The sequence below is a fragment of the Ursus maritimus genome, unplaced genomic scaffold (assembly GCF_017311325.1).
Source record: "Ursus maritimus isolate PB19 unplaced genomic scaffold, ASM1731132v1 scaffold_28, whole genome shotgun sequence".
NCBI classification, from domain to species: Eukaryota; Metazoa; Chordata; class Mammalia; order Carnivora; family Ursidae; genus Ursus; species Ursus maritimus.
In genome coordinates this window covers 23631997-23651656 of record NW_024425341.1, presented here as the reverse complement: position 1 = coordinate 23651656, position 19660 = coordinate 23631997, and the positions used below count along the sequence as shown (strand labels likewise).

Genomic DNA, 19660 nt, shown 5'->3' with positions numbered 1-19660 from the left:
TCCATCTCACTAAATGTCAATTTTGTTGATCGGGGTTTGAACAAACAACTCTTGGTTACCTTGCTTTTCTCTATTGCTTTCTATCCTCTATTTTATTTACCTTGGCTCTACTCTGCATTAATCACTTCCTTCTCTTAGCTTTGGATTTAGTGGGTTCTTTTTTTCTTGCTCCTTACGACATAAAGTTAGGTTGTTGATTCAAGATCTTAAAGCGATTGTTCGTGGCTAAGAATCCCCCTCTCGGCACCACTTTTGCTGTTTCCCATAAGCTTTGGTGTGCCAGGCTCTCATTTTCAGTTGTCTCAAGTCGGTTTCTAATTTCCTTTCTGATTTCTTTTTGACTCAGTGGTTGTTTGAAGGGTGCTGTTAAATTTCCACATATTCGTGAATTTTCATGTTTTTGTTATGCTATTAATTCTAGTTTCATGTCATTGTGATTGGAAAAGATTCTTTGCATGACTTAAAACATTTAAAATTATGTAAGAATTCTGTTTTGTTGCCTAATGCATGGTTTATCCTGGAGAAGCTTCCATGTGCGCGTCGTGAAAAAGTGTAGTTCGCTGTTGTTGGGTGAAGTGTAAAACAGACGTTTTCAAAATAAATTTTGGAAAAAACCCCAGAGCTATAGAAGATGAGCACTCCCTGAAGATGGGGCCGTGTAGGGGTAGGGGAAGCAGGGCAGCTACAGTCCAAAGGCAGAGTTATGTAATTCAATATTCCAGGGGGGTCTAATTCCTTGTTTGAATTTGATATTTACTATATGCCAGGAATATACAAGAATGATGGATAGATGATAGAAGATACATAGATGATAGATAGATAGATGATAGAGTGATAATAGACGGTAGAGAGAGAGAAAGATGATTAGATAGATGATAGATGATAGAGAAAGATGGATAGATAGATGATAGACAGGTAGATAGATGATGATGATACATAGATAGATAATAGATAGATAGATAGATAGATAGATAGATAGATAGATAGATAGATAATAGATAGATAGATAATAGATAGATAGATAGATAATAGATAGATAGATAGATAGATAATAGAGAGATAGATAGATAGATAATAGATAGATAGATAGATAGATAGATAGATAGATAGATAGATAGATAGATAAAGACAGATCAATCTCACTTATCCAGCCCTGGAAGGGAGGTTTTGCAGATGATACAACAGGCTTGGGCAGTCATCCCCTTACCTTTCACTACATAACTAATAAAAGAATGATTTCGTAGTGAATCTTATCACCTTTCTATTATCTGCACTTTGCTGCTTCTTCTTCTTGTCTTTTATTTTTTTTATTTATTTATTTTTTTAAATGCGTGATTTCTTCAATTCACCTAACTTGAAGGAAGCCCAAATAACCTTTTGGGTTCTTTCCTCTCTGGTGGCCTGTATTTACCATGAATACTATTTCTCTGCTGATTGTCTTCAAGCCTCAGCAGAGGCACAGCATTACCACCGAAGAACCCTCACTCAGTGCTTCCCCAGGTTTGAGTTTGAGTTCTCTGCAAATGTTTTTCTCTCTGTGGATGTGGTCTTTGATCCTGTTGTAGGCAGAATTCGCTGCGTACACACCCTGGGCAATCTTCTCATCTCAGTGTGGTCAGGGTCTGTGGGGGTCATGGGGCACTCTCTCCCTTGATGGGGTAGTTGCTCCCTTCATTACCCTATGATATATGTGATTCCACTGTTGCCACCTGGAGAGGCCTTCTCCTGCCTTGACGAACTTGCTGCCACAGTGTGAGAAGGCCACCTGGCTTGGCCTGAAGGTGACCTCACGTAGCTGAGAGGACCCCCAGCCAACAGCCAACAAGAACGTGACTGAGGGTTTCAGTCTTACAACTGCAAGAAACTGAATGAGTCCCCAAAAGCCCACTAAACTCCAGATGGGATTGTAGCTTGGCCAACATCTTCATTTCAGACTTATGAGAACCTGAGCAGAGAGCCCAGCCTCACCATGCCAGCCTTTGGACCTAGAGAAAGTGTGAGACGATGAGGGCGCTGTAAGCTGCCACGTGTGTGGTAATGTGTTGCATGGCAGTAGACAGTGAATGCTGGCCCCGCATTAATCTGAGTGAGAAGTTCCTCTCTACACAGTTTTTTTTTTTTTTTTTTTTTTTTTGTTGTTGTTTGTTTGTTTTACAAAGCACACTTCTTCAACAAGCACAGTGTAACTTTCCTGAAGATTTTAAGGACATTTGGGAAGACACCTGTACCCTCCTCACCATCTCCCCACCCATTTCCCTAGAATCCAAGCCCCCTTTACAGGGCCAATAGAGTATTCTTTATTCCTTGAAGGCAGATCAGTTTCTCTCCCTTTGCTACAATTTTGCAGAAATCCTGTACCCAAGAGTTTCAGTTTCTAACACGAAGGGCTTGAAGTATTCCAAACAAATGCAGTACTCATTCCAAGAAGCATGCTACTAGATTGATTTTTCCCATGTAAAATGCATAAAATAATAGTAATAAAAATACCAGTGTGAGCACCTAGCATGTGCCTTGTGCTGTCCTAAGAGATTGCATGTAAATTCTAATTTTTACAAATGCATTGCAAGGTGGACTCATTATTGACATCCTTCTTGGAATTATAGAGAGGTGGGGGGAACCCTGGTGATCAGAAGCAGAAAGCAACTGCCACTAGGATTTGAACCCAGACCTGTCTGGCTACAAAACCCAAGATCCTAATTATAATGCACATTCCTGCATGAGAACGATTGTGGGTGTTGGGCTACAGAGCAAATATCCGCTGGTAGAAGGACATTTTTGGGGGCGCCTGGGTAGCGCAGTTGTTAAGCGTCTGCCTTCGGCTCAGGGTGTGATCCCAGCATTCCGGGATCCAGTCCCACATCGGGCTCCTCTGCTGGGAGCCTGCTTCTTCCTCTCCCACTCCCCTGCTGTGTTCCCTCTCTCGCTGGCTGTCTCTCTGTCACATAAATAAATAAAATCTTTTTTTTTTTTTTAAAAAAGGACATTTTTGTTTTATCATCATCACCCCTCTCTGTGGCCAGTCATGATCTTGATCTCGCTGACAAGAATGAGAATTCGTGGCAGGTGTGCTGTGTGTAACAGCCAGGTCGTAATCAAGCGCAGTGGCTTTAGATAAGTCAGCAGAGATCTGAGTCCCAAAACCCTTTCCCACGGTGTGCTGGAGAGCCTGGCAATGTTACTGTGTCTCTCTACTTCTTATTTTCCTATGCACAGAAGGGGATCCTCGGAGTTCGTACCTGTAGGGTTCCTGTGAGGATTAACTGAAGTTATAGGTATGTGAGCTCCGGCACGTGGGAAACACTCCGTGAGTGTTACATGAGACCGTGGCTGTCACTGCCGCACCAGCCTCTGGCCGGCAGAACCCGAGACTGCCGGGACGTGCACACAGGCGATGGTAGCTTTGCTTCTCCCGCTTGGAAGCATCAATACAAATTCTAAATGAGCTGAGTTCATCAGTGTGTGCACGTGATGTGAATCTGTACTTATTTTATCCAATTTCTTTACAACATATTTGAAAGTGCAGCTTCTGGCCTTACTTCATGTGAACACATAAGAGAGGTTTTGGAATTCCATCACTCAGGAGTCTGCCAAACGGAAGGGAAAGAATGTGCATAGAGACAGAAGACAAGGCCACCTGTGCGCTGCGGGACACTGAGCAAAGTCTCTGCTTTGATGACTGGGGGTTACCTTATTTCCCCTATGGGATACTTATCGACATGAAGAATGGGTTTGGCTCATAGTAGAAACTCAATAAATGGTGTGTATAATCTTCATAACGCCTAGTGTGGAAAATAGCTGTAATGTGGAAGTGTGAACTGTCACTACCATCTAGTGGCAGTGGTCAGAAATGTAGTCACTGAGGAACGGAAAAAACAACAACAAAAAAGTGTTTACCCTTAGGGCATGCTCTCTTCCCAGGTTACATGGGAGACAAGCCCAAGGTGCCCCGTATCTTGTGGATCAACTGCCCTCTTGAGCAGCTGGAACGCTACTAGCCGTGTGCCGTCCACGGCGGAGCTGGCAAGAGGCACCGGGCATTGTCTACCTTCTGTAGTTCGGATGAGAAATCCAGGCTGAGAAAATGAAATCTGACTTGGCAGGAGTCAGGACTTATTGAGAGCCTTCCCATGCAGCATTAGGGAACAATGAGTTGAATTCTTTCTTTCTTAAATGGCTTATGTTCCTATCACAACTCTGTGATATTTTATTGTTCAGGGTGCTTTTTTTATACAACCTAAGGTATCAGGCAATAATAGCACACACTGCAATAATAGCACCCACTGAATTCCAGAAACTGACCACGTGTAATATATTAGCTAATTGCACCGTAGAAAAAATATTTAAAATGATTTCCTCAGGAATTTAAGACAATGGCTCATAAATGTGTGGGAAAACTCCTACATATCAATCTTAAAAAAAAAAAAACCACTAATACTGACTTGTGTGTTTGAGACGGCTGTGCCGTTAAAATGATGTAATAATGGGCATTGCATTTGCTTTCATGACATTAACGGAGCATCTTTTTTTCACACACATTCAAGTTGATTTACAGCACTTTATGTTTGCACAAAGCATGTATCACCTCACACATTATCAAGAATCAAACATTTTTAACTGCTCAGTGGTAGCTGGAAATTGTGGGGTAAGATACCAGGGACACTTAACCAGTTGAAGATGTCTCGTCCATTAGCACTTGGCACAAGCTTAGTTGGATAGCATCGAATCAATAAACACGTTGTAATTAATTCAACATCCTCCTCTCCCATATTTCATCATTGATGTTCCTTTTATTTTTTCTGAATATAAAATAATGAGTACTTCTTCCATTAAAGCTGTTTATTTACTAAGGGTAATGATGTAGTCTGACATTTATCATATCCTTGTTAGAGAAAAATTCATGAGACCCTGTGCTAAGCACTTTTTATGCTTAGGATGCAGAACTGGTGGCCATATGGCTCCATCCTACCTTTATAGTTTAGAAAGCAGAGTGTTTCAAGTTTCTGAACCAACACTTGGAAATGAGAATTACACATGAAATTCTAGATTTACAACCTCCCTTGAAATATCAGGAGATGCGTTGAGCACAGCCTATGTACCATTCCCCACGGCAACTGTGAACTGGAACCCAATGTAAGAGCGCACGTGGGATGTCACATGCATTCACATTGCCTCTGGTCTCCAACACCCAGCGAAGGTACACAGCTCCATCCCAATCAGTCAGCCTATGCAGGGGCCTCAGCCCCTCTAGCAATGCGGCAAAGTCCGCAACAATCCATCACGCCCACACTGAGTTCATTAGCGGCCCTGCTAGCTCTCTGTCTATGCTCTCCGCAGCCGCCACACCTCTCCACCAGCAGAGGGAACGGGTGGTCTCTCACCCGAATGCTCCCATGACTTCCATCCCTGCCTTGCCCACAAATGGTTCTTCACACAGCAATCACAGAAATCTCCTTCAGGTTCCAAAACTAATCAAATTACACCCTTTCCAGGAATGCTGCAGTAGCTTCTCCTTGCACTTAGGATAAAATCCAAACACATTCATACAGCCTGAAAGGCAACTGTCCGTTCCACCATCACTGAGCGCCTTCTCAGACAATCCCACCCCCACCTGTCGCCCTACACCTGTGGTTAACAATGTGTCTCTCCCTCCGACGTGCCCACCTCCTCTGGTTTAGGGCTTTGGCACTTGCTGATGTCTCTGCTTGCAGTGATCCCCACCAGGCCACCACCTCTTCCTTGACCCTTCTACTCTTTCTCTCAAAAGACCTCCATGACTAACACAGATGAAACATCACTGCTCCTTCCCTTCAGGCTTTGTTCCATCCCTGGTTTATCTTCTTGACAAAATGTGTATGTTATTTGTTTGAAGGTTAAGTCTTCACCCACCGGGTTAGAAGTTTCGATGACAGTGGATATGTGTGTGTGTCCAAATCTCTTTTTCCAGTGCTGATAGCAGTACAGAGGTAATAGCAAGAAGGCTACACACAAGCTCTCTCTGAATGGCTCCTGTAAAGATTCTCACCTTATACATGCCAGTGTAAGCATGGCTCTGAGGTCATGTAACTTGCTCACGGATTGAATTCAAACCGCTTTACTTAACCCCAAATCCTCAAAACTGCTCCTTTCACTGTCCCTCACCCTTGGGTGATCTTGTCATACACTTATGAACCAAATAAAGTGTGGGATTGTGATGTAAAATTAAAGATATATTAACACTCTGAAATAAGAGTCTCTGGCCCTTTTTTTATTACAAAAGAAAAAAGAGAGAAAATACCTATACGGCATGATGGAAAACTCAAGTTGTGTCAAGCTACCTTGAGAACCCAGTGGACAATTTCCCCTAGCCAAGCCATGAGAAGTGATCCCCTTTAAATCAGCCACAGTCACGCTCAGGTGGTAACTCTTCCATTCTATGTACCTTATTCCTAGACTGAGAAACCATCTTCTACATCTTTCTTATATATGCATCTGAAACAAAACAGTGCTGTACCCTACTACAGTGTAGAGCCCAGTGTTTTCTTCTAAGTGGACTTGTCCCTGGTTTGAATTGTATGTAAACTTGTTTGCTGCAGACAGAGTTTTCCCACTTGGAAATTAAGCTGAATTGCAGGCAGCACAATGACAGCTTCGTCTTGAGAAAAATGCCTTCTCCCAATGTTTGAGGCTTATTAAACTCTGAATTTTAACCAACATCTCCTAATTTAACTTACACACCAAGCAACTCTCTCATTTGACAACACAGCAGAGGGAGTTAATTAAATTAGGTCCTAACAGTTTTTGTTATAAATACCTGGAGTTGCGTGTCACATTGGTGCTATACACTGACTCTCCTTAAAAACAAAAGGCCTTATTTTTAGACACAGCTCAACATCATTTTTCTTAAAGTTGAAATTTGTTCCTAATTATCTACTTCAGTATTAGTGCACACATATTATTTATTTTCCTTTGCCTCACATCCTTTTCAGAAAATCCACCAGATTTTTTTATTCCCTATGGAAATTCCTTTAGAATTATGTTGTTATGAAGCAGTTCAATCTTAAGGGTTCTGATTGACCTTAACATCCATACTTAGCCCTTATTGATCAACTAATATTTGTCCCGTAGTCTCCTAAGTTCTTTAGTATTATTTATTTTTCTTTTTACTTCAGCTTTATTGAAATATAATTGGCACACAGTATCTGCACATAATTAATGCGTGCAGTTTAATGAGTTTGGCCACATACATACACTCACGTTACTATCACTACAGTCAAGGTAATAGACATTTCCATCACTTCCAAAAATATCCTTGTGCCCACCCTTCCTTCTTTTCAGGAAAAACACTTAACTTGAGATCTATCCTCTTAATAAATTTTTAAGTGCCCAATATCTTATTGTCAACTACAGAAATTATGGTGTACAGATCTCTGAAACGTACTCATCTTGTACCCATAATTTTATACCCATTGAACAAGAACTCTCTATGTTGTCCTTCCCCCAGCCCATGATAATCACCATCATATTATCTACTTTGAGGATTTAGATGCCTCTTTTAGAAGGAATCATGAATTATTCACAATAGCCAAGATATGGAAACAACCCAAAGGTGCATGGGCAGATGAATGACTCATTTACAAAGATGACACATTCTATCCGTACAACAAAATATTATTCAGCCTTAAAAGAGAAGGAAATCTTGCCATTTGCAACAACATGGATGGGCCTGGAAGACATTATGTTAAGTAAAATGTCAATCACTTCCGTTTTTTAGCATTATATTTTTCCCTCACAACTCTGAAGATAAGTATTCCATTCTGATTTCATTCCACAAATATTTTTGAGCATCTGCTATGTTCCAAACGAAGTTCTGGGATTGGCTATGCAACAGTGAATGAGACAGACACAACCCCTGTCCTTACTCGCCTTCTAGTGCAGTGTCAGAAGCAACAAACTAATCAACGACTGTTTGCATGTCCCATGATGGCAGTCACAGAGAGAAACACCAATCTAGGGTAATAGGTATGGAAGAAAGAAAAGTATTTGCTCCCAGACGAGGCTGCACAGAGATCAACAGCACATGACAAATAAGCCAGCTCATATCCAAGAGGAGATCATTTCAGACGGAGAAGGCAAAAGCACTGAGACAGAGTGTGCTTGACGTGGTTGAGAAACTACGAGGACACTGATGAGCTGGGGCCATGTGAAGTGGGAACAGCAGGGCATGAGATCAAGGGAGTGATGGGGGAGGTTTATGCAGAGCCTTGAAGAACATCATTAGGACTTTTGATTTTTTACTGAGACAGATGACAAGTCACTGGAGGGTTTTGAGTGGAGGAGTGATGTACAGTAACTTTAAATAAGAATCACTCCAGTTTCTGTGTTGAGAATAGACTGAACAAGGGCAAAAACAGAAGCAAGAAAATCTGTTAGGAGAGAATTGCAATAATTCAGGTAAGACATGATGGTTGCTGAGATGTCTGTTGTGATTAACAGTAAAGGTGTTGGAAGGTTGGATACTGTCTATGATGGGTAGAGTATATATATTGAGAGAGTATATATATAGGTAGAGTGTATATATATGGGTAGAGATAGATGTGGAATATGAGAGATGGAGTAGAGTTAGAAATAACTATAAAGTTTTTTAGCCTGAGGAGCTAAAAGAGAGAAATTGCCATTTTCCAAGAAGATTGCAGGAACAGGTTTTGGAGAGAAAATCTAGGTCTGTTTTCAACACGTTATGTTTGAAATGCTTATTGAACATGTAAATGGAGATGTCAAGTAGACAATAAGATGTATGCACGTGGAGTTCAGAGGAGGAATCTGACTAGAGACATTTTTGGAAGAGGTCATCCTATAGATTATAGTGTTTCAAGCTACAATATAGAGTGAATATCAATGGGAGAAAGCAGACCCTGAGCTGTCCAATATTCAAGGGTGAGGAACACTAAGTGGTATTAGTAAAGGCACTGAGAAAGCAAGAGTAGCCAGGAGGAGAAGCAACAAGTGGTGTCCAAGTTGTCAGTGAAGGCAGTGTTCAGAGAGGAAGGCATGATCAGCTGTGTCAAGTGCTATGGACAGGTCAAGGTGTACAACTGACCAGCAAATCTGACTACCTGGCCACAGACCGTGGACCTGCCTAGTGCTAGTTTGGTGCAGTGTGGGGGAAGGACAGAAGTTTAACTAGATTGGGCTCAAGAAAGACCAGGGAAGGGTTGGACATAGGTAATATAACCAACTTTTAAAATAGTTTGTTTGTTTGTTTACTTATTTATTTATTTATTTCCCTGAAGAGAAAGAAACAATTGCAAGAAGGGGATATCCAGAAATGTACTAGTCCAAATGTCCTAGTTAGTAAAATATAAATGTGGATATCTTTGTGAATCAATATCACTTTATGTGTAATCTGAAAGTATTTAAAATATCTGACTTCTCTCCTCTCTCATATGTCACCTTGATTCTTATTTTTTTTCCTTTTCCTCCCTCAGAGAAATTTATCAAGGTAGTATAAAGTTAATTTCAATCAATCAATAAATAAATAAAATTAATTTCAAAGTATATTATTCTGTGAAAATGATCTCTGTCTAGGACCTTAACATATAACAAACCCTAGTAAATTATCTCTCACTTGTACATCTAATCAGCTGCAGTGAATGGCCCCATTTCTAGCAAACAGTAGCAGATAAAATATTGTGTGTATGTATGTGTATGTGTACATACTTGTTAATATTTATGTGTGCTTTATTTTTTTGAAGATTTATTTATTTATTTGAGAGAGAGAGAGAGAAGTGGGGTGGTGAGGACAGAGAAAGTCTTAAGCAGACTCTGTGCTAAGTGGGGAGCCCAACCCAGGGATCTATCTCATGATCCTGAGATTGTGATCTGAACTGAAACCAAGAGTCAGAGCTTAACCCACTGTGCCACCCAGGTGCCCCATGTGCTTTTTTTATTTTAATGAGGAAGCTGGTCTTAAGGATTTTCAAGTGCCCTTTGTTCTTAGTATTCTACATCTGTTAAGTAAAATGTTGGGTTTTTTCTTTTACAAAGAAAATCTGTGAAACATAAATAGGCATTTTTATCAGAAGAATATGCTCTCATGAATTTATAAATCGAAATGGATTAGCCTCACATTCAACAACATAATATTTAAATCATTCTGTCAGAACAGACCGTTGCTGCATTCCTTCATTTAAAAAAAGTAACTTATTCAACAGTAGAGAGTTATTTTTTATTGAAAGATTTATTTATTTATTTATCTGAGAGAGAGAGAGAGAGAGTTCGTGTAAGCTCATGAGTGGGAGGAGGGGCAGAGGAAGAGATTCTTCAAGCAGACTCCCTGCTGAGTGTGGAGCCCTATACAGGACTTGACCTTGTGACCTATGAGATCATGACCTGAGCTGAAACCAAGAGTCAGACACTTAACAAAATGAGCCGCAGAGGTGCTCCAACAATGGGGAGTTATATAGAATGATAGAGAGAGAGAGAATATTTATTTATCAGCTCAATATGTTGTATTTCTATACATTTGGTGCATGCTTTAGCAACACGTTTACTAAAGTTGGAACAATCAAGAGAATACTAGCATGGCCCCTGAACAGGATGACATGCGCATCCATGAAATGTTCCATATTTTCTTCATGAACAAAATAAGAAGCTTGGCAAGAAACTACCAATCATCAAAATAAAACAAAATAAACAAAAAACTCCTAGCGTTGAAATGTACAATAACTGAACTAAAGTATTCAATAGTTTCTAAGTAGACAACCAGGTAGAAGAAACACTCAGCAATTTGAAGGGTAGAACATTGGAAATTACCCAAAGAGAGGAACAAAAAGAAAAAAATAAAATAGAAAGAGTGAAGAAAGCCTATGGATATTATGGGGCACATTAAAAAGAAAAAAAAAATCACATGAAATTGCAGGGGAAAAGATAGAGACCCAGAAAATATATTTAAAGCAATAATGGCCAAAAGCTTCCTGAACCTGAGGAAACAAATTGGCATCAAGATCCATGAGGCTCAACGGACCCCAAATAGGTTGAACCTGAATAAGGCTACCCCAAGACACATTTTAAGTACCCTGTCAAAAGTCTGTAAGACAAAGTAGGGGAGTTACATATAAGGCAACTCCCATGAGAACAAACTGAGCCCAAAGTTAGCAGAGGAAGGAAATAACAAAGAATTTTTAAAAAGCGGAGATAAATTGAGAACAGGAAAACAATAGAAAAGATTAACCAAAGTAGGAGTTGATTCTTTGAAAAGATAAACTAAATTGACAAACACTTAGCTAGGCTAACCAAGGAAAAAAAAGAAAAAGGACCCAACTGAACAAAATTACAAATGAAAAAGGGGAAATTATAAATGATACCTCATAAATACAAAGGATCATAAGAGGTTACTATGAACAATTATACAGTAACATGCTGGACAACCCCTAAGAAATGGAAAAATACATAGAATCCTACAACTTACAAGACTGAATCAGAAAGAAATTGAAAATCTTAGCAGACTGATACTAGTAAGGAGACTGAATCAGTAATCCAAAATCTCCCAACAAAGAAAAGATCAGGACCAGATGACTTCACTGGTAAATTTTACCAAACATTTAGAGAAGAATTGACATCAGTCTGTCTGATACTCTTCCAAAAAACTAAAGAGGAGAGAAGACTCTTGAACTCATTTTATGAGACCAACATTATCCTGATACCAAACCCAGAAAAGCACACTCCTAGAAAAGAAACTAGAGGTCTTATACATTTTGAACCAAAATTTTGCTTATAAAAGTCTGGTGGCATCACAGTCCTGGACTTCAGCTCCATTACAAAGCTGTAATCATCAAGACAGTATGGTACTGGCACAAAAACAGACACATAGATCAACGGAACCAAATAGAGAACACAGAAATGGACCTTCAACGCTATGGTCAACTAATCTTTGACAAAGCCAGAAAGAATGTCCAATGGAAAAAAGACAGTCTCTTCAACAAATGGTTTTGGGAAAATTGGACAGCTACATGCAGAAAAATGAAACTGGACCATTTCCTTACACCATATGCAAAAATAGACTCAAAATGGTTGAAAGACCTAAATGTGAGGCAGGAATCCGTCAAAATCCTAGAGGAGAGCAAAGGCAGCAATCTCTGTGACCATGGCTGCAGCAACTTCTTGCTAAACGCTTCTCCAAAAGCAAGGGAAACAAAGGCAAACTGAACTATTGAGACTTCATCAGGATAAAAAGCTTTTGCACAGCAAAGGAAATAGTCGACAAAACCAAAAGACAACTGACAAAATAGGAGAAGATATTTGCAAATGACATATCAGATAAAGGGCTAGTATCCAAAATCTATGAAGAACTGATCAAACTCAATATCCATATAACAAATAGTCCAATCAAGAAGTGGGAAGAAGACACGAACAGACATTTCTCTAAAAAAGACATATAAATGGCCAACAGACACATGAAAAAATACTCAACAACCCACGCAGGGAAATACAAATCAAAACCACAATGAGATACCACTCACACCAGTCAGAATGGGTAAAATTAACCACTCAGGAAATGACAGATGTTGGCAAGGATGCCGAGAAAGGGAAACCCTCTCACACTGTTGGTGGGAATGCAAGCTGGTGCAGCCACTCTGGAAAACAGTATGGAGGTTCTTCAAAAGGTTGAAAATAGAGCTACCCTATAACCCAGCAATTGCACCACTGGTATCTACCCCAAAGATACAAATGCAGTGATCCGAAGGGGCACCTGCACCCCAATGTTTATAGCAGCAATGTCCACAATAGCCAAATATGGAAAGAGCCAGATGTCCATTGACAGATGAATGGATAAAGATGTGGTATATAGATACACAGTGGAATGCTACTCAGCCATCGAAAAAGTGAAATCTTGCCATTTGCAATGACGTGGATGGAATTAGAGGGTGTTTTGCTAATCAGAACAAGCCAAACAGAGAAAGACAATTATCATATGATCTCACAGATAAGTGGAATTTAGGAAACAAAACAGAAGACCATAGGGGAAGAGAGGGAAAAAAAATACAACAAGACAAAATCAGAGAGGGAAACAAACCATGAGAGGCTCTTAAGGAAACAAACTGGACTCTTAGGAAACATACTGATGGCTGCGGGAGGGGAGAGGGATGGGGGAATGGGGTAACTGGGTGATGGACACTAAGGAGGGCACATGATGCATGAATCACTGACCTCTACCTCTGAAACCAATAATACATTATGCGCTAATTGAATTTAAATAAAAATTTTAAAAATGCTTATTAGATAATCTTGTTTTCTGATTAAAATACAGATAGTCTCAGATTTTAATGGCTTTCAATTCAACATGTGACTATAAATTCACCTCTAGGAAGTTGGAATTAGTTTTTCCATAGAAGCAACACTCAACTATGCCTGGGTTCCCGGACTAGTCCTCACAGGGCATTGTGATTCTTACACAACGTACTGGTGCACCCTGGAACCATGCAGTGTTCCCAACTGTGCTTTCTATACTGCGCACTTGTTTCTCTTGGAATACATACTCCTTAGTTTTAATGGGAAATGCCTCAAGAAATTTCAACTCCAGTGTGCAAGCCAACATCTTCCCCTAAACTTCTATATTTATGCCATTGTTCAGTTATGAATAAGGCGCTTTATTTGTTGTTAAGGAGCCCAGCAGATTCAGAAACAAAAGACTGATGGAATTCTGGAATCAGTGGTTGGAAAATCCCAGTTCCAGGCAGAAGAGCAGGAGCTCTGTTTTGGGGTTGCCAAAAGGGTAGCTCTGAGCCAGGGGATGCCAGGAGAAACCCAGTACTTCTGCTACAGCATAAATATATTTCATAGTATCTAACGATTTTTTTTACAAAGTCATTTAGGTGCACTCTAAGAAACGTCTAAAGAAATTCACTCTCCCCCTTACCCTCCCTGCAGCATCCTATCAGTTTCACCTCCTAAATAACTGCTGCATCTATATCTCCCTTTTGACTCTCACTCAGTTCATTTGAATTGCCAGCATATCTTGCTGGGAACTGTTCGATGCCCAGGCTTCCGTGGTTGGCAACCACGGGACGTGGTTTTGTGAGACTGCTGTTTTGAACCTTCCCTACTACGTGGTGCTAATGTTCAGGGTGATGAACACAGAATGAGAGATCCGTTAGTGATTCTGCAGGGGTGGTATCCAGATTCGCGCACAGTTAGACTGTCTTCATGTGGTCGAATCTACTTTTGATTTCCAATGTGAGGCTGGGAGGCTGCTGATGAACACAGAGCCATATTGATGGTGTCCCTTTGTTCCTGAATCATCTCCCCACACTTCCCTTAACAAGTTACTGAGTGGCTTATAAAGGTAAATAAGATCCACTTTGCAATAAATTATTAAAACAACAATTTCATTGTAAGAGAGAAATTTTTTGCACCATCACCCAACAGACCTCATCAAACATTGATGTTTATGTATATATTGTAAAGGGTGAATTGTGTGGATTGACGGGTCAATGGTACTGTGAAGTTTCTATATTTTCCCGATCTGCTCATTTAGTTCAGTGTGGCACCGTGTAGTTTTATATTTTATTACTACTGATTTCATGTGCACATAGCTGACGGACCAAACTGGCAATTTCTAAAGATGAGCTGCGAAGTAGAAGAGGAATTTTCTAGGTGTATAGACAATTCTGATAAGGTTAGTGATTAAGAATTACAATCTTTTGAATCATTACACGGCACTAGTTCACATGAAACACAAAAGGAATTTTGTCTTTACAATGAAAGCCACTTGTCACGGGTTTTACATGAGGAATTGAAGTTGTCCCATTCACTGTGCATTGCAAGTGGAAAACAGCTTACAAACGAAGTACTGGCTTTGGCAAAATTGAAGACACTTAACTGCAAATCACAGTCACTCGGTGCGTAATGGTGCTGATTATTTTAAACGGCTACTGGAATCTCAAATAGAGTAAAGCTTTTGCAGAGAAGCAAAAAGTCACATTGGTGAAAAGCCTCAGGAAGCAAGTCACTTAGTAGCAGAATTTATTGACCAGAAAAGGCAAAGTCAAACAGTTGGTAAAACCTTAGTAATGTGGCATGAAAAATTACGGTGAGTATATATTGAGAATTCCAAGATAAAACGTAATATGAGGAGCTGGGATGGTTCTACTCTCCACAGCATCATCAGTCAACACATTGATGACTTGGCCCTGATACTGAGAATGACTTCTATGACACAGCTTCTCCATCGAAAGATCTACCAACAAATAAAATGGTGGTAAAAATTAAGAAAAAAATATTTTTCTGTCATGAGTAGGTGCTTTAAAAAGGCAAAGACCAAGATGTATTTAATGATCTGTTTTCCTGTCCGGAAACTAAGGGTTTGGAGAAATAGTGTTGGCGTCTATACAGATGATACCCATCAATTGCTGACCTCACGGAAGGTTTTGCCTCTATGGCCGACACGAACAACAAAAACAAACAAACAAACAAAAACCCCTAATGTTTTCACAGCACTTTATTTGCTTTGCAGTGAGGTACTTCGTAAAAAGCTTTTGGACAATGCTGCAAGAAATAATTAACATAGTAAGATAAAGACAAGTTTCAGAATGTTTCAAGACTGTGGACACACAGACAGAGAGCATGATGGACAACAAGAAAGCTGCAGAAATGAGTATTATCAGTCATGTTTTCATCAAGTGAATCTGTTGAATGGGTTTCCTCAGCCCTGTGGAGAAAGTGATTAGGTTTTAAGTGATATCATTGAATATAAAAGGAAACTGGAACACTGGAGAAACCATGGTTACAAAGGAAAAATCTGAACTGTTTCCAGGGCTGCTTGAGTTTAGGACAGGGAAGGCTGTCAAACACCTCCTGTCTTTTTCAAACCTCCTTGGAAGGACTGCGGAATGGGATTGACTAGTATATCCCCCTGTTCGCATTAGTGCTCAGCTGGGTGAGGAACCCTCTCTCTGAATCTTCTGTTCAGCTGGAGAGCTGGACTTTGAGAGAAGACGAACGATGCTGTGAGCTGCGGTCTGGTACCATTACCCCTGCCCAAGATCTTGGGGTCTGAGAAAGAGGGATATCCTCCTGTGTCTTTGAAAGCAGAGACCCCTTGGCTGCAATGTGAATTTCTTCCATGTGTGAGCAAGCTTCTTGTTTTCAAGCAACAAGAATGAAGGCAGAAACTCTCTTTTCAGTAAAAAAATGAAATCCATGTCTGCTTAGATAAATTTTAAACTGAGAACCTAATATTGTGCAACAAAAAAGCACAATTTTCACATGAAAGGGATACACTTGGTTTTGTTTGTACTTATAAAAATCCTACGTCTTGGGTGTATATAGATTTATAAGAGAGCAAGAGCCCAACAGTTGCATATAACATTTTTTTAATTGTGCATATATCTGTGTTTGATTATATCATGCAATAAGAAAATATTTTTTTTAAATCTTGTATAAAATTGTACTTTAGGCATTTCTATTCTTACCGATTTACTATTTAGATAGTAACTTTACTATTTCATTATTAATAAACTTGAGTTTGTGAATAACATAATTTAATTTAAATATATTTACTACCTTTATTTTAGTCAAACCCACTGAGTCAACCTTTATGAAAGAAAGAAAAGCTATTTTGTCTTAAACCAGTTATTTAAGAGAAATTAATTATGTTTTTCTTGTAGGTGTTTAACATTTATGACAATAATAAAAGAAAAAAATTAAGTTCAAGAAATGTAAACAGAGCTTTTCTTCATTTTATTTTATAGTTTGACAAAACGTTATATATTTTTTTTTGGTTGCTGTTTTAAAAACAGAAAATTACCGTTACAAACACTATATGCACATACCATGTCTTGTTAGCATCTCTTACTGCAGAAATTTGTGATAGGACTGTGGCCTATTTGAAAAAGGTTAAAAAATAAAAATAAATGGAAAAAATAAGGACAAGAAGGAAAATGATTTTGTATTCTTTGTGCAGAGGGGAACCCCCCAGAAGAACAGGCCACAATGCCGGCCAGAAGGAAGAGAGGCACGGAGCCCGCATCACGCTCTACTGTAAGGAACGCGGGCAACTGCTGTTGCTGGCGCACTGCCATCCTGGGAGCCATCATCTGACAATGTGGCCCCAGGTTCCCTGCAGCCGGAAATCACCTCCAATCCTCCTCCCAGGATAGACCACGAAAAGCTGCTTGAGCCACGTCACTGCCTCTCACACGGCAACTCATGCCCTTCCCTACTCTCCATGAAGTGACCACAAAAACGATTTTTAAACATAAGCCTGGTGGAGTTATTTCCAAGCTTAGAATTGTCTTCCAGCTCCTAAGTCTTCAGAATGAATGGCACTCTTGTTAGGAAGGCAGGCATGTGCTTCACGGCCTGGCCCAGCAGGCCCCTGCAGGTGTCTGCCCTCAAGGGACACCAGCCCTGTGATCGCAGGGACCAAACTCCTGTATGTTCCAGCCTATGTCCTGTCTTGACTGTCTGCTCTTATAGACCCATCCCCATGTCCCTAATCCATGCTGCCTCATCCTTCTTGGTAGAGATCTACTGTCCTGGTATCATCCCTGCTTCTCCCTCTGCTCTTCCTTCTGCAGGACCCCTACCACACATTGCACGTGGCTGCAGATGGGTGCCTACACGTCTGCTTTCCTTCTAGACCAGTAGTCTGCAAGCTGCAGTCCACAGGCCAAATTCAGCCTGTGCCAGATCCCTTCTGGCCTTCTAGCAATGGGTTCTACATTCTTTAGAGTTGTGGGAGAAATACAAAGTAAATACGGCAAAGACAGTGTGTGGCCTGCAAAGCCTGCAATGTATACTAGGTCACCTTGGGGGGGAAAGGTTTGCTAACCCCTGTTCTAGGTCCTGTGGTCTCTGAAGAGCCAGGTCTTGCTCTACCCAGGTCTGACATATCACTGAAGTATAATAAATATAGACTGACAATATAAATAAAGGAATAAGCGCATCTCCTGAAAGAAAAAGGCCAGCAATGGAAAAGAGCAGATTTCTTAAATCTGGATATAGGGATTTGATACATGTGTTCCTGATATTATTTAAATGTTCATATTCTTACATTTCACTATAATTTTCCTTATTTTTGATTGGAAAGAGTTCTAGGTAAAAGGCTAGGAAAAAGAATACGAGAGTAAAGGAATGAAGGTCTCTCTGAAACAACGAGGAGTAATAGCATAACTGTCCCCCCCAGCTCCTCAATCCCTAAACCTGGGAGTCATGTTTTATTTTTCTGGTTCTTTTTCTTCCCATACTCAATCATCAGCAAAGCTTCTGAAGTCTCCTCCTTAAAATGTGTCCAAAATCCGGCCACCCACCACTTTGCCCTCACCTGTTCATTCCAGCCACACCGGCCTTTCTGTTGCTCCCCATTTATGTCAAACTCACTGCTACCAAAGGGCCTTGGCAATGCCTACCCTAACCTCCCCTCTCCCTTCCCCCATCCCCACATTTTCTAGGGCTCAGCTCAAGAGAACGCCTTGCACACAATCTCATCAATACATGACGCCTAACATCCATGACCTTGACCTCAGCAACCTCTATCTCTTTGCTCAATTTTTTTTAGTTCATTTACTTGTTTGTTTGCTTTTCATGGCACCCCCCGGCACCTGTCCTGAGCACCACTGTGACCCTAGACAGCTGGCATGCAGACACTCACTCCACGAGTGCTGTAAGTAAATGATGAGCAAATAAACAAATAAGCAGGGCACACATGATACGTGTGTAGACGTTGCGAATCTCTGCTTCCTTTGTTAGAACTGGGGTACAGCATCAGAACCCTGATTCTCTCCTTACATCACTACTCGCTTCTCAACGTGAACACAGTAGGACCTGTTTCTCGGAATGCTCCAGCCACCTGTCTGTCAGCACGAGCCTGTACCTAATTTCCACACCTGTCTCACTCTGCTTCTGGAGCTGAGGCAGTGACGGATAGTGGTTAAGGAGGTAGACTTTACGTCTTTGTGATTCAGTTTTCTCACCTTTAAGAAAAAAGCATTAATAATAGAACCTATGACACAGTGTATTTAAGGATTCAGTGAAATAGTGAACATAATCTCTTTCTGTTTCTAAAACCTATTAATTTTTCAGGCAGTATCAGTGAGTATCTTCTGGCAGTTTTTTCTGTATGATAGCATCTCTCACCCACTCCCATCCTTGAGATACTTGGAAATTCAAATGAATTAATGTATTTTTTTAAGCCAATATACATCTTAAATTTTGTGAGCCTGGAACTGATTGGCTTTAAGCCGTTGTGTAGAGACAGGGGACAAGTGATCCTGGGTGCACTGGATGAATGACATAGTCTGCCCTCTGGGAACCTGGGACAACACAACATATTTTACTGGACATGCAGAGTCATTTCACCCTTTACTCCTATTCATGACTTCTGTATTGGTAAATCTCTTTTCCGATCTGTTTAATAAAGGTATAAAAACAGTTTTTTGGATGATATATTTTGCTCTTCATAGCTCAGCTGGATACCAGCCTACAGTGTGGTTTGTTATGCTGTCTATAGATGTGACTGATGACAAGAACTGTTCACTCCAACCCATCACATCCCCTCCGTGCTCCAGCCAGTGGCCAACTTGGATCTGATGCTCTCTGCATGTGAGCAAGCGCACTGTGACACAGGTGCCTCACACCATCCTGCTTTCCCAATTCCCGCCTTGTTTTCAGATACTGAAGGGTG

General features: G+C 40.4%; 1 protein-coding gene and 1 non-coding gene across 2 annotated transcripts in view; one reads left to right on the top strand and one right to left on the bottom strand.

The window, feature by feature from the left end:
- Positions 1–19660, bottom strand: part of CSMD1 (CUB and Sushi multiple domains 1) — a 1580412-nt gene that overhangs the window by 509960 nt on the left and 1050792 nt on the right. The window lies entirely within an intron of this gene.
- LOC121105669 lies at positions 10509–10610 on the top strand. The gene has a single exon (XR_005838304.1). It is a non-coding gene; the product is annotated as a U6 spliceosomal RNA (small nuclear RNA).